We start from the raw sequence: 16494 nt of genomic DNA on the forward strand, positions 1-16494 counted from the left end.
AGATGGGCGGTTCGGAATGTTCTTTAAGATGCGGTCCTGACACTTTTTACTTTGGTGCAAGCTGCACACAGTTCTCATTCCCTATGTCCTCTCTTCCAACTTCGTGTCGCCAAACTCCTTTACCTTCCCACCACAGAGGCTCTCCGGGACACGGCCCCAAACTGATTATCAAGGGAGTGTCCCTGAGTTTGGGAACCTTGGAAATTTGAGGGGTGGGGGTGGGAAGACTTAATTCCCACTGCTTCTGGCCCTTGCTTGCTGCGGAGCCCCGCAAAGGGGTGCAGGCTTATGGGTCCAGGCCCAGCCCTCGGACCCTACATCCATTCGGCGGGGGCCCTTGGAGGCTGCGATAGCTCCAGTCCACTCTCCTGAGCTCCAGTTCCAGATTTCTGAGGGAGCTGAGGGGCTGGGAGGGAGGGGGCTACAGAGTGAGCGTGAGGATTTGAATGAGAAAGCAGGTTGTGGCGAAGGCGCCCGGCTCTTCCCACCCCGTCTTGGGGGTTTCTGCTGGCTGCTGGGGAGAAGTGCCTTGCGGGGAGAGGGGGGTGAGGGGCTTTTCTGCCTCTCGACAGGGTTTTGGATTTGGAGTCACAGGAGCCAATAACTCAGAACCCCAGCACTTTGGAGGTTGCATCTCTGCGGAGGACGCTGAAGACTCCTTCACCTACTGAACCTTCCAAGTAGAGCAGGTCGGTGCTTTCGGGGAAACGAGGAGATACTGAGAAAGAGAAAGAGGACTGGCCCGCCAGTCCAGGTGTGCAAGTGTGCAGGTGGCCCGAGCTCCTCTCTGCAGTCGCAGCCGGGCCACGCTGTTTAGGACTGTGTGAATGTTGTGCGTGGGGATCTCGCAAGCCTCTGAGCGGAAAACTGGACCACTGCAGGTCTGGGGGTCCCATAATTCAGAACTATGTGGGTGTGTGAGCCTGCGCCAGAACTTAATTCTCAGGTCTCTCGTGGTGGTGGTGGGTGGGGTTTCCCCCGGTGGAGGGTAAAGCATCCTTGCTGGATGCTTCAGCCCCTCGCGGGGTCCCGGGGACTAATCTCTGATCATCAGACGCCGCGAAGAGAGCAGGTCCGCCTTGCCCAGCAAGGGGAGTGCGGTGTCTATTACACTTGGGGAGTTTCACGGTTCTTCCTGCGCTCGGTGACCCCACTCAGGACCCTCTCGAAGACCAGGTGCTCCCAGTGCGAGGAGGATTTACTCCATTGCCTTTTCCTGGAATAAACGAGGGGCACCGGAGCGGCGCCGGGAGGTGGAGCAGGTTGCGGCGGCGCACTTTGCGCCTGCGCGGGGTTCCCATAGCGACGGGACCGCGAGTCCGAGACGCCACCCCGCGCGCCCCAAAGCCCTGTTTCTTGTGGAGCGTCTGCGCCGCCCTCTCTCCTCCTCCCTGGGACTTTTTCTTTGTTGTTTGTAACTCGGAATCAGTGTGTGATCACATTTTTGACCTTAGGAGTTCAGCATTAAAACAATAACCAGCTAAATTGAAAAAGAAGACATTTCCCCACCCCGCGCGGCGACAGTACCATTTTGATCTTAGACGCGAGAAAAATGGTGAGAAATTGCTTATTGGTACAGTAATCGAGACACTCCCTTCTTTTCTAGCCCATGAAAGTGGAGGCAAATAAAGTATATTTACTTCCTGGTGAGGCGTTTCAAAAAATTCAGTCAGGTGATTGCCCTTGGGCATTAAGAGGACAGACGTGTCCTCATTTCCGCAGGTGGACAGCGGGGCATGTATAATACAAACCCACAGCACCCGTATCTCCTCATGGCATGTGTATGAGAAGGAGATGTGCTCCAAAATGGACCAAAGTAAAATGCCAGTGAAAAGACACAAAGGCTATCCGAGGAGATTGTTTTTCCAGTTGCTCCGTCGTTTTGGTCATTCCTGGGGTTAACCTTCTAAATCTTCTGCAGGGAATGTTTGAAGAAGCCTTGAGCAAACCACCCGTCAGATTTCTCAAGACTTCTATTAGGAGAGTCATTTTTCCTTTTCGTAAAATTGGATCTTGATAGCTCCATCTCCCTTTCAAAATCCCATTTGTTTACACACAGATTAGCATTTGGCAAGAGTACACATACCCCTTAAGGGGTATGTAGAAGGAACTGTAGCTTCTTCTTGCTCATTTTTCTTAGGTTGCATCAATGTTTGGCAGCGTGATTGCTATACCTAGTTGCTATTAAATAAACATTGGTTAGAATTGATGTAACTGCTAGTAAAAGGTTAAAATAGAGTTATTCTTCCTGGAGTAAAGCGTGGTATACAAATACCTTAGATCAAGTAATATATGAGCAGTGTCTTGCTTTATTCTATTTTTAAATAATTTGCCTTCAAGAATAGCAAACGTTTATTGGTGGTAGAAGTTTTCAGACAATATCCTTCTATCAGCAAATGAAGTCAACATAGTATTACTTTTCAGATGATTAGCAAATAACAGGCTGTTAAAGTTATCTCTCCCATCCCATTCATTATAGTAAATGCCTAGACATTATGCAATCCATCTAAGTCGAATGTTAAAAAAAAAAGTTGCATTAAGTTTTTTCCCTTTTCTCATAATTAAAAAAAAAAAATAGAAAAACTCTTAATTTTCAGGTTCAGATACTTTGTGACCCTATTTGGTGGCTTGTAACTGGCTCCAGTTCCTTAATTCTCAGTGACATGTGTTTCTGCTGGTTCCAGGAGGTAAACTGCAGTTTAGCAGATCCTGGGATAATGAGCCTGGGAGTGCTTGGAGGGAGGCTGGGGAGAGGCAGTAGGAATGAGACAAAGGGAGTGAAGGGTGATGGGCAGAGCCAGGATTTATAGCTGCACCAAATTCTTCATAAAAACTGTTCAAGTCATTGCTTCTGTTTGATACATTTTCCCACATTATCAACATCAACTAAATTTCTTTTCAGAATTAGTCTTCTACATAATTATAAGGATAAACTTATAAAAATAGAATATGATAAAGGTGCTTTATGTTAGGGTGTCATCCTATACTGGGAAAACTCTTAATAAAATGTTTTCTACTTGATTAATTCATTTAGTCAACAAATATTTATTGAAAACTAATTATATGTAAGACAAGATAAATAAATCCAGATTCCTGCCCTCAGTGAACTAAGAGTTGTGAATTCTGAAATAATTCTAATACTTTTCAGGTTTTCAGGGGCCTGTTAAGAATAGTTGATTTAGTGCCGAGCAATCAGATTTCTAGATTCAGAAACAAGTGCTTAAACTTTGATTAGAAAAAAATTCTGAACATTGTTTTTGAGTGTTTTAGGTAAGAGTCTTTATATATATATATGGTAGAAAGCATTGTATGCACCTATATTCTTATATTTTTGTAGTACAGACTCAGCGCTAAAACCTAGTCTTGGCAAGTGTAGCTCTTGAGTTTGAGAGGAACAGAGAAACCCTGTAATTCTCAGGTTTCTTAGATGAAGATAAGGTGTGTGATTCAGTAGTCCTTTGTTCTGGCTCCATGTTGCAGGACGTAATCAACCTCCTTCGCTCCCTTCTAAGAACAGTGTTGGTCTGCCCGCTTAAAGGATCATGACTGTTATTTCTCTGAGCAAAATAAGAAGGGGGATATAAAATTATGATAGATGGATAAAAGGAATATAATAGGGCATTTAAACATTGTTTAACTTTTGAGCTGGAATAACTTCTAGGCATTTTTAGTGAATTTAAACTATTGAAATCCATTACAGCCATGACAAACCCGGCCTAATATTGACCAAGGTTGACAAACGTTTTTTCCTGTCATTCCTAGGACATAGAAGGTTAGGGAGACTGGAGTCTCCTTCACCACCTCATGAGTCAACTAACAAGGATCAGCTCAGAGAAGCTTGCTGAAGAGCATCCCTGTTTGGTTATTGCTCTTTGTCTAGGAAAATCAGACTCAGCTGTGAATTGTGGACCAACTGGTGCAGAACTCATTACTTTGAACAATGCCTCCTCGGCCTGGGAAGCGTGTTCTCTCTTCTCGCTCATAGGAGCTTATTCCAGGCTGGATTTGCTCACAAGGAAAATCATTTAGACACAGTTCAGTGGACATTCACTCACATCTCTTTGACACCCGTGACCATTTTTGTTTAGGGAGAAATCCAGTACTGCTGGGATAGGGTGTGCCGAATTAGAAGTGCATTTGAAGAGCCCCGTGAAGAAGTTTACACAGCTTTATGTTATTATCATCAAGGTCTCTGTCTTCTGTGCTTCAAAGTAAAAGAGGGCAGGATGGATGCTGAAGGGACAACTAAGAAAACTTTTATAGCAAAGTTAAAAACACGCTCACCAAATTTGAGTTTTGGATGCAGTAAGTTACATGCCTGTTTAAAATTGTCATGAAATTACAGAGCAGAAAAACACATCTACTGTGTTTGTTATATAAATCAGCAAACCAGGGCCCAAAGTTGCTAAATGATTTTCTTAAAGTCAATGGCAGAACTGGGATGAAAATGCCAAGGTTCTGATTTCTAGTGATCCTGTTGTTTCCAGGAAGTCTAGGGTGGGCAGGTATGAAATCCTTGCTCTAGACTTGGTATTTGCAACCATATGAAATTGCTGTAGTTGTAGGTATAAAGTGGTTAAACATCAGCAATGTTATATGATTTAATCTAATTTTGTTGAGAGGAATTGACAGTGGGCACCTTCTGATTATATATATTTAGTTATAAGCATGTGTGTATCATGAGAGCGTATATGGTACACATCTGTAAATGCAAAATGTCTTTCTTAGTACCTGTTTTGGCCTGAGGGATTCTGGCATTTAATACAAGGGGGATCTAATAAAAGGGGGAACAGTTTTTCTGGATATTGTCCAGTAAACAGCAAGGAGTTCTGGAAGAAAAGGAGGAAATGAACATTAATTCATTGCACCATGTGCCTGGGCATTCACTTTTTGTCACTTTAAAAGTCAATCAAGATATGCAGGAATTCTTATCCCATGTTACTGATGAGGCTTGGAGAGGTTAGTTTTTTCCCAAAATTCACCAACTCCATCCAAAGTAGACAGGTAGAAATGTTTTCTGATCAGCTTTTTGGTGAGTGGAGAAGTTGCATTTCCTATATGGAGGTTAGGAGGTTATAAATTTAGGCCTGGTTCCAGACAAACATTCAAGACTTTGTTTATAAACTGTGTTGGCTATTTGTTTGGAAGTGAGTGGTGATTAGGTTCTCTTTTACAGATGCTTTTCCACATCAAAGTGGCCCACGTATCACTTCTGAATTGTCAAACTGTGGAGGGTCTAAGAGAACCCCTCCCTCGTGATTTTAATGTGTTTTCTGGCATCCCAAGACTTAGATATTGGTTTTATCTTATACAAACTTTGCTCACTTATTTTTCTTGAAATACTATTGAGGGACTTACTGCTGGATAGAATAGATGGTGTCTTCCTGTAATGTTTTTCAAATTGGAGACCCAAATCACCTTGGATAGTTGCTAAAAATTTCTAAGCTTATGCCAGAAACTGGAGTTTTGCCGCTCCTCACACTGCTCTGCCGTGGTGTTGGGAAATTGAAATTGGACTGTACTGAGCTTGTTTCAGATTTGCAGTGTTTTTCAGCTGTTTTACCCAGGAAGAAATGAAGACTTGGGTATGCCCACAGTCACACAGGTGAGTTGGGACTTGAATCTCGACATTGCCAGAAAACGCGGGACCTAGTGTTCTTCGCAGCACACAACTGGAAAGCATGCTGGACTCCACTTTGGAATTCAGCCTCAGCTTCAGTCGCTGCTGGAAGGCTCTCTTCTCTGGGTTTTCCTCTTCATGAGTTTTTCTGTGGCTTATCCTACTAGCAAGCCTCTTTTTTCTATGGCTGATTCTGAATTGAACAAGGGACTTCAATGAGACTGTGCAGCCACTCGGGTGCCTGTTAAATTGCTACTGGAAGGCAGAAGGATCTCGTTTAATGCTAGCATGTATGAGTTACTGATTAACAGATCTAAGGCAGTCATGGTTTCTCTTTCATCTGCCTTCACTTCCTTGTTGCTAGTCCACAAGAACCAAACATTTGAATTCAGCTTCCCACTTCACTCTTCTCTCCCTCTTCATTTAATTGGAGGGGCCTCTGGACCTCAGAACAGGTCTCCATGGAGTGCTAATGGAACCTCTGCAAAAATAGCCCTGGTGGGAACTTTGAAGATCTCTGTGGTTTTTTCAGCGGTCGGAATCCGGGACCAGCAGTTAAGTGAGTTGATTTGCTGTGTAATCTTGTGCAATTTAGTTCTCTAGATCTCCTATGTCTTTCTGCCAAACAGCTCTCTCTTAACTTTGGGTGATGTGGGAGAGAACTGAAAATAAATTTAGTTTCTTAAAAGAGATTTCTTTATAGAAATGAGTAAGGTGTTCATATAAGGAGTTAGGATTCTGTAAAGACAATTTGATTTTCATTTCAGGTTAAAGACTATTGGTTCCATACAGCCATTTGTGTAAAAGAGAAAAAAAGGGAGGGTTTCTTGCATGCATATAGACTATCTTCTGCAATGGTACAGAAGAAACTAACAATGTTGATTGTTGGGAGACTGATACCAGAGGTAAATCATTCATTGTATAACCTTTTGTGCCATTTGAATTTTGAAACTTCGACTTAATAAATAAAATTAAAGTAAAAAAGAGAATACCTGTATTTCAATAATGAAGAGATAAATAAGTAACCTCGTCCTGGCTCCTAAGTAGTGGAAGTAGGAAACTGAGAAGCAATTTTAAAGAAAAGAATAACAATTCTCTTTCTTACTGTCTTTTAAAATCTCACCCAACTTCACATTTAGTAATTTTTTTTTTTCACTCTCAGTCATTTTTAAAAACAGTGTTCTTTAAGCTTTTCTGGATTTTTATAACAGGACTGCAGAGATTTTTTTTTGATTTTTCATAGTTTTCTTCCCTCTCATAAAGCATCAGCTATTGGCTGCAGCCAAATTCAGTGGGCCAATGGGGATCAGACTCACCCCACTCCTGAGGAACTAACCAATCTTATGTTGTCAGTGTGTTTATAATAAAATCTAGAAAGTTTCTTTTTCCCCTCCCACACTGTTTTTTTTCCCCCATAAGAAATCTCTGTAATGTGATTATTCTTTTATTTTCCTGAGCAGTGTCTGAATGTGAATGCCAGAGGAACCTTTTTTTTCTCAAATTAAAAAAGAAAAACAGTTTGTGTTCAAATGTTTTATTCTGAACCACAGCTTTTCTTGTTTTCAATAGGTTGTGAATTGGAAGTATTTTTCTGTTTACTGGGTAAGTCATTAAAATACAGTCTCAGAAGAGAGTAAACACAAACTGTGTACCAACTTCTTTTTCTCTCAGCAAAAGAGAAATGTGAAATCTATTATTTAGTGTCCAAGTTTCAGTCCAAATCAAAAACTCAAGTTGAGACCAGTTCTCAGCACATTCTTAAAAATTTCTCATCTCAGATTTGTAAAGTAAATAAAAAAGCATATATTTTCCTCCCAGATTTCTTCTTATTGCTATGTTGCTTTTTATTTGTTGGAAGAGAATAACTGAATAGATCATACAATTCAATGCTTAAAATTTTTTAAAGCTTAAAAGGTCATTTAGTGAGTATTCTCTCTCGACTTCTGTCCCTGAGCCATCCAGTTCTTTCTCTAATAGACCAACAGTGGACAGTGTTACTAGTCTCTTATGTATTTTTTCAAAGATACACACACACACACACACACACACACACACACAGGCGTGCACGCGTGCACGCGTGTGCAAACACACATGGATGCTTTTTTCCTTCTTTTAAAAATCAAATAGTGGTACACCATCCCCATGATTCTGTATTTTTTCTTTTAACAGTATATCTCGTATATGATTCCATATCAACATATAGAGCTTCTTAATTATTTTCTTTTACTTTATTTTTAAAAAGCAGTTTTAGGTTCACAACACCAGTAAGGGGAAGGTACAGAGATTTCCCGAGTATCCCTGGCCCCTACACATTCATAACTTCCCCCATTAACGATAACCCCCACCAGAGTTACAATTTGTTACAAATTGTTACAAAGTTACCATTTGTTAAAATGATGAACCTACATTGACACATCTCAATCACCCAAAGTCCATGGTTTACATTACAGTTCACTCTTGGTGCTGCACATTGGACAAATGAATAATGAAAGGTACCCATTATTATGGTATCATACAGAGTCTTTTCGTAGCTCTAAAAATCTTATGTTCTGCCTACTCGTTGCTCCCCCATCCTTCAGTCTCTGGCAACCACTGATCTTTTTATTGTCTCCATAGTTTTGCCTTTTCCAGAATGTCATCTGGTTGGAATCATACAGTGTGTAGCTTTTCCAGATTGGCTTCTCTCATTTAATAGTATGCATCTAAGTTTCCTCCATGTCTTTTCATGGCTTGATAGCTCATTTCTTTTTAACGCTGAATAATATTCCACTGTCCGGATGCACCACAGTTTACTTACCCATTCACTTACTGAAGGACATCTTGATTCCAAGATTTGGCAATTATGAAAACAGTTGCTAGAAACCTCCACATGCAGGTTTTTGTGTGAACATGTTTTCAACTCCTTTGATAAATATCAAGGAGCAAGACTGCTGGATTGTATGGTGAAAGTATGGTTAATTTTGTAAGAAACAGCTGAACTGTCTTCCGAAGTGTCTAACATTTTCCCTCCCACCAGCAATGAATGAGAGCTCCTGTTGTTTCACACTTAGTGCTGTCAGTGTTCTGGTTTGGCCATTCTAATAGGTACGTACTGCTGTCTCATTTTAATTTCCATTTCCACATGACATAGGATGTGGAGCATCTTTTCATATGCTTATTTGCCATCTGTATATCTTCTTTGATGAGGTACATGACCTTAAAGTCTTTGGCCTAGTTTTTAATTGGTTGTTTGTGTTCTTATTATTTAGTTTTAAAAGTTCTTTGTATATTTTGGATAACAGTTCTTTATCATATGTGTTATTTGCAAATATTTTCTCCCCATCTGTGCCTTGTTTTCTCATTCTCTTGACATTGTCTTTCACAGAGCAGCAGTTAAACTTTTTTTTCAACAGAACCAAACAAATGTTCCCAGTCCCTGCTTTATTTTCATTTGGTCACACACGTTTGAAAAAAACACACAACACACACACTTGCAAAATATCCAAACATCAGGAATTAGAAGGATATAAAAAAAGGGGCTTATAGGCTTGAAAGATATCCTAGGCTTTAGAACAAAACAAAAACAATCAAACATTGAAATTTTCTGTATTTAAAACATAGCGATATTTTGTTTTTAATGGAATTTAAGTTTTTTCTTTTTTTGTTTTTCTTTTTAAGGAACACTTTAGGGACAAAAAACTAAGCTGCTTGTATAGCCTGAGGCAGGGCTTGGCTTCTCTTTCTTGAAAGCTTTTTTGCAAAATACAGACACCAGCATTCACTGGCCTGGATTTTCAGCCCCCCCACACACCCACACCTGCCAAAGTGCAGCACCCTAGGCCCACCAGAGGACACCTGGCAGTGGCTACAGAGCATCCAGGATGTGATCAATTGTGGCTTGTGGCTCCTGTTGCTTTCCTGACATAACCTCTGGTTCTCCATGTCGGTGTCTTTCCTGAGTTTGCCAGTGCCACCCGCTCAGCTTCCATCACCGACTTCAGCACCAGCTCCTTGACTTGTGCATCCAGCTTCTGCTTTTCGCTGCCTTTGTCACACAGTTCAGAGCCCTCTGTCTTCAGCCTGGATTGCAGCAGTGCAGTCTCACTAATCCAGGCCTTGTGTTCCATCTCCAGGCTCTTCTTGCCACTGTTGAGGGTGGACACATCCACCCTGCTTGTACCTATTGATAATCTCACTAACGTGAAGGTGGAGACCTATTGTTCTCTTGACCAGGGTCAAGACCTGCTCTGTGACGTAGACCACGAGAAGTTTTACATTTTAATGAAGTCTAGTGTATCAGTTCTTTCTTTCGTGGATAGTGTTTTTGGTGTTGTATCTAAAAAATCATCACCATCCTCAAGGTCATCTAGGTTTTCTCCTATGTTATTTTCTAGAAATTTTATAGTTTTGTGTGTTACTTCGGGATCTGTGATTCATTTTGAGTTAATTTTTGTGTAATGTCTGCATGTGGATGTCCAGTTGTTCCAGCACCACCTGTTGAAGAGACTGTCTTTGCTCCATGGTATTGCCTTTGTTCCTTTGTCAGAGATCAGTTGATTCCATTATTTTTGGGCTTATTATTCTATTCCACTGATCTGTCTATTCTTTCTCCACTATTGCAGTCTGTTGATTACCGTAGCTTTAGCGTAAGTCTTGAAGTTGGGTAATGTCAGTCTTCCAACTTTGTTCTTCTCCTTCAATATTGTGTTGGCTATCCTGGGCATTTTTGTAATGGCTACATATTTTCCACTGTATGGATATCCTAAAATTTAACCAGATTGATGGACCATTAGATTGCTTCTGATTTTTTGAACAGAATGGTACAGTAAATAACCTTATATATTAACCATTTTGCACATGTTCAAGTACAGCTATAGGATATATTTTTTGGAAGTGGGAATTCTAAGTCAAAACACTTGTGAATGCTAAGTACACTTGTGATTTTGATAAATATTGCCAAATTGAGCTTAGTAGAATTTGTAAAAATTTTACTCCTATCAGAAATATATTAAACTGGCAATTTCTCCACACCCTCATCAACACAGTGTGCCATTAAACTTTTTGATTTTTGTTAATATAATAGGTAAAAGATTAGTACCTTGATATAGATGAAATTTGCTTTTTTTTACGTACTTATGGGTAACTTTACAAATTTCCCTTTTAAGCAGAGCCTCAGACTAGAAGATATCACTTCATTCTTTCCAATGTAAATTTAAAGATCGACTTGGAAGAAGAAGCAAATGAATAGATTTTTGATCACTGCTTTATGAGGAACAGATTCAGCACACTTATTTTTCTTTAATAATTTGCATTTAGTTGACTTTCACATTACTTCAAAATCTTAACATTTTACTTCTCCTACTTATTCTGCTGTGTAGTTGGGAAGGAGAGAAGATGTTGACTGGAGGTTTAATTGCCCAGTTCAAGACAGATCTCTTGTTGGAGCTGCACTCCTGTTTGCTGGGTAGAAGGGCTAGTGAAAATGAGACTCCAACACATGCCTAGTAATAAGCTCCCTTCTCTCGCTATAGTGGACGTAAAAGAGGATGAGATGAACTTGGGGAAAACTGGGAGATCTGTCCTTCTCTGAAAGGGGTTCTTTCTGAGACTGAATTTTGGACATTGTTATATATGAAGGAATTGTGTGAAGAGCTACTTTGAGGTCCGTTTCTAATATATATATCTATATATCTCTATATATATCTATATATATATCTATGTAATTTCACTAACAATTGTCACACCAATAAATTAAAATATATATATATATTTTTTAATTTATTGGTGTGACAATTGTTAGTGAAATTACATAGATTTCAGGTGTACAGTTCTGTATTACATCATCTATAAATCCCATTGTGTGTTTACCACCCAGAGTCAGTTCTCCTTCCATCACCATATATTTGATCCCCCTTACCCTCATCTCCCACCCCCACCCCCCTTACCCTCTGGTAGCCATTAAACTATTGTCTGTGTCTATGAGTTTTTTTCTCATTTGTTTGTCTTGTTCTTTTGTTGTTTTTGGTTTATATACCACATATCAGTGAAATCATATGGTTCTCTGCTTTTTCTGTCTGACTTATTTCGCTTAGCATTATACTCTCAAGATCCATCCATGTTGTCACAAATGTTCCTATATCATCTTTTCTTACCGCCGAATAGTATTCCATTGTGTATATATACCACAACTTCTTTATCCATTCATCTATCGAAGGACATTTTGGTTGTTTCCATGTCTTGGCCACCGTAAACAAAGCTGCAATGAACAATGGAGCAAACGTGTCTTTATGTATAAATGTTTTCAGATTTTTTGGGTAGATACCTAGAAGAGGGATTGCTGGGTCATATGGTAATTCTATTCGTAATTTTTTTGAGGAACCTCCACACTGCCTTCCATAACGGCTGCACCAGTCAACATTCCCACCAACAGTGTATGAGGGTTCCTTTTTCTCCACAGCCTCTCCAACACTTGCTACTATTTGTCTTGTTGATGATAGTCATTCTGACTGGGGTGAGGTGATATCTCATTGTGGTTTTTATTTGCATTTCTCTGATGATTAGTGATGTTGAGCATTTTTTCATATGTCTATTTGCCATTTGTATGTCCTCTTTGGAGAAATGTCTCTTCAGGTCTTCTGCCCATTTTTCAATTGGGTTGTTTGTTTTTTTGTTGAGTTTCATGAGTTCCTTGTATATTTTGGATATTAGCCCCTTATCGGAGGCACTGTTTGCAAAAATCTTCTCCCATTCAGTTGGTTGCCTCTTTATTTTGTCGATGGTTTATTTTGCTGTGCAGAAGCTTTTAAGTTTCATATGGTCCCATTCATTTATTTTAGCTTTTACTTCCATTGCCTTTGGAGTCAAATTCATAAAATGCTCTTTGAACCCAAGGTTCATAAGTTTAGTACCTATGTTTACTTCTATGCAGTTTATTGTGTCTGGTCTTATGCTTAAGTCTTTGATCCATTCTGAATTAATTTTGGTACATGGTGACAGAAAGCAGTCCAGTTTCATTCTTTTGCACGTGGCTATCCAATTCTCCCAGCACCATTTATTTATTGAAGAGGCTGTCTTTTCTCCATTGTATGTTTTTTGCTTCTTTGTCAAAAATTATCTGTCCATATTTATGTGGTTTTATTTCTGGGTTCTCAATTCTATTCCATTGGTCTATGTGTCTGTTTTTCTGCCAATACCATGCTGTTTTAATTATTGTAGCCCTGTAGTACAAGCTAAAGTCAGGGAGTGTGATACCTCCAGTATTTTTCTTTTTTCTTAAGATTGCTTTGGCTATTCGGCGTCTTTTGTGGTTCCAAACAAATCTGATGATTTTTTTGTTCTATTTCTTTAAAAAATGCCATTGGATTTTGATGGAGATTGCATTAAATCTGTATATTGCTTTGGGTAATATGGCCATTTTAACTATGTTGATTCTTCCAATCCATGAGTACGGAATGTCTTTCCATTTCTTTGTGTCTTCTTCAATTTCTTTCAAAAATGTCTTATAGTTTTCAGCATATAGGTCCTTCACATCCTTAGTTAAGTTTATTTCTAGGTATTTTATTCTTTTTGCTGCAATTGCAAAAGGAATTGTTTTTTGTATTTCTTTTTCTGAGATTTCATTGTTAATATATAGGAATGCAATGGACTTTTGTACGTTGATTTTGTAGCCAGCAACTTTACTGTATTCGTTGATTGTTTCTAATAGCTTTTTGGTGGAGTCTTTAGGGTTTTCTATATATAGTATCATGTCATCTGCAAAGAGTGATAATTTAACTTCATTCCCGATTTGGATGCCTTTTATTTCTTTCTCTTGCCTGATTGCTCTGGCAAGGACTTCCAACACTATGTTGAAAAGCAGAGGTGATAGGGGACAGCCCTGTCATGTTCCTGAACATAGAGCAAAGGGCTTCAGTTTTTCACCATTAATTATGAGATTAGCTGAGGGCTTGTCATATATGGCCTTTATTATGTTAAGGTATTTTCCTTCTATACCTATTTTCTTAAGTGTTTTAATCATAAATGGATGTTGTATCTTGTCAAATGCTTTTTCTGCATCAATTGATAAAATCATATGATTTTTGTCCTTTATTTTGTTTATGTGTTGTATCACATTGATGGATTTGCAGATGTTGAACTATCCTTGTGCCCTGGGGATGAACCCCACTTGGTCATGATGAATAATCTTTTTAATACATTGTTGTAGTCAATTTGGTAGAATTTTGTTTAGGATTTTTGCATCTGTATTCATAAGAGATATTAGTCTGTGGTTTTCTTTTTTTGTGTTGTCCTTACCAGGTTTTGGTATCAAGGTAATGTTGGCCTCATAAAATGAGTTAGAGAGTACTGTCTCTTCTTCAATTTTTTGGAAGAGTTCGAGCAGGATTGGTAGTAGATCTTCTTTGGTAGAATTCACTAGTGAAGCCATCTGGTCCCGGAGTTTTGCTTTTGGGAAGGTTTTGGATGACTGTTTCAATTTCGTTACTTGTGATCGGTCTGTTTAGATTTTCCAGATCTTCATGGTTCAGCCTTGGAAGGCTATATGTTTCTAAGAACTTGTCCATTTCTTCTAGGTTATTGAATTTGGTGGCATATAGTCCTTCATAGTATTCTTGGATGATCCTTTGTATTTCTGTGGTGTCTGTGATAACTTCCCCTTTTTCATTTCTGATTTTGTTAATTAGTGTCTTCTCTCTTTTTATCTTAGTGAGTCTAGCTAAGGGTTTGTCAGTTTTGTTAATCTTTTCAAAGAACCAGCCCTTTGTCACATTAATTGTTTCTATTGTCTTTTTGTTCTCTATTTCATTTAGTTCTGCTCTGATTTTTGTTATTTCCTTTCTTCTGCTGACCTTGGGTTTCACTTGTTCTTCTTTTTCTAGTTCTTTAAGGTGTAACATGAGGTTATTTATTTGGGATTTTTCTTGTTTCTTGAGAAAGGCCTGTAATGATATAAATTTCCCTCTTAAAACTGCTTTCACTGCATCCCAAAAATTTTGGTAGGATGTATTTTCATTGTCATTTGTTTCTATGTATCTTTTGATCTCTCCTCTAATTTCTTCTTTGACCCAGTCGTTCTTTAAAAGTATGTTGTTTAATCTCCATGTATTTGTGTTATTTTCCTGCTTTCTTTTTGCAGTTGATATCCAATTTCAAAGCCTTGTGATCAGAGAATATGCTTGGTATGATTTCAATCTTCTTAAATTTGCTGAGGCTGATATTATGTCCCAATATATGGTCTATCCTTGAGAATGTTCCATGTACACTAGAAAAGAATATATAGTCTGATGTTTTAGGATGAAGTGCTCTATATATGTTAATTATGTCCATTTCATCTAATGTGTCATTTAGGGCTGTTATTTCGTTATTTATTTTCTGTTTGGATGATCTATCCATAGCTGTCAATGATGTATTTAAGTCCCCTAGTATAATTGTGTTTTGGTCAATTTCTCCCTTTAGTTCTGTTAGTAGTTGCTTGGTATATTTCAGTGCTCCCTGATTGGGGGCATAAGTATTGATGACTGTTATGTCTTCTTGTTGTATAGTCCCCTTTACCATTATGAAATGTCCATCTTTGTCTCTTGTTATCTTTTTCACTCTGAAGTCTGTTTCATCTGATATCATTATGGCTACACCTGATTTTCTCTGGGTACCATTTGCTTGGAGTGTCAATTTCCACCCCTTCACTTTGAGTCTATGCTTGTCCTTGTAGCTGAGATGTGTCTCTTGGAGGCAGCATATGGTTGGGTTTAGTTTTTTGATCCAGTCTGCTACTCTGTGCCTTTTTATTGGTGAGTTCAGTCCATTTACATTTAGGGTGATTATTGATATGTGAGGATTTCCTGTCATTCTATCTTTAGTTTTCTGGTAAGGTTGTGTCTCCATTGTTTCTTTGCCTTTTTGTTGTTGTCTATTATTTCTATGTGGTGGTATTCTATGATGTTTCCCTCTATTTCTTCTTTTATTACAGTATATATTTCAGTTTTGGATTTTTTTTGAGTGGTTATCCTTAAGTTTATGTAAAAGAAAGTTTGATATTTAGAGTATTCCATTTTCTTCAGCACGCTTACTTTCTCCATTCCCATATTCCAGTTCAGGCCTTTACTCTCCCCCTTTTTATGTTTTGGTTGCCACAAATTGTCCCTGTTGATGGTGGTCGAATAGCCTCCATCAGTATTTCTTGTAGTGCAGGTCGTGTATTAGAAAATCCCCTCAGTTTCTGTATGTCTGGAAAGGTCTTTATTCCTCCTTCATATCTAAAGGATATCTTTGCTGGATATATTATTCTTGGCTCATAATCTCTCTCTTTCAATAGTTTGAATATTTGGTTCTACTCCCTCTTGGCTTGTAGAGTTTCTGCTGAAAAATCTGCTGATAATCTAATGGGTTTTCCTTTGTAGGTTACTGTCTTCTTTTCCCTGGCTGCCTTGAGGATTCTTTCTTTGTCGTTGATTTTAGACAGCTTCAATACAATGTGCCTTGGAGAAGGCCTGTTGGGATTGAGGTAATTAGGTGTTCTATTTGCTTCTTGGATTCGAGGATCCAGAAACAATTAATGTGACAAAGAGCTGGTTCTTTGAAAAGATTAACAAAATTGACAAACCCTTGTCCAAAAGTTTGGGAAGTTCTCATCAACAATTTGTTTGAATATATTCTCTGTTCCCTTCTCTCTTTCTTCTCCTTCTGGTATGCCCATTATTCTTATATTGCTCTTTCTGATGGAATCAGAAAGTTCTTGTAGAGTTCTTTCATTTCTTTTAAGTCTCAAGTCTCTTTCTTCTTCCATCTGTGTAATTTCCAGGTTTCTATCTTCCATGTCACTGATTCTTTCCTCCATCTGGTCAACTCTGCTACCTAAGCTGGTTATTTCATTCTTAATTTCTTCTATTGAATTCTTAATC

The 16494-nt window shown here is 38.8% G+C and overlaps 1 protein-coding gene across 6 annotated transcripts in view; it reads left to right on the forward strand.

Moving 5' to 3' along the window:
• The first annotated feature begins 504 nt into the window (after window positions 1-504).
• Window positions 505-16494, forward strand: part of PLCH1 (phospholipase C eta 1) — a 192418-nt gene continuing 176428 nt past the window's right edge. For 3 of the 6 annotated variants that reach the window (XM_033089832.1, XM_033089843.1, XM_033089872.1), the window contains exon 1: window positions 507-689. The gene's annotated coding sequence lies outside the window, so the exon portion shown is untranslated. Of the gene's footprint in view, window positions 690-16494 lie in introns of all 6 variants that reach the window. The other 3 variants (XM_033089879.1, XM_033089890.1, XM_033089861.1) reach the window with 2 other exon arrangements.

Source organism: Rhinolophus ferrumequinum, chromosome 2, assembly GCF_004115265.2.
Source record: "Rhinolophus ferrumequinum isolate MPI-CBG mRhiFer1 chromosome 2, mRhiFer1_v1.p, whole genome shotgun sequence".
NCBI lineage: Eukaryota > Metazoa > Chordata > Mammalia > Chiroptera > Rhinolophidae > Rhinolophus > Rhinolophus ferrumequinum.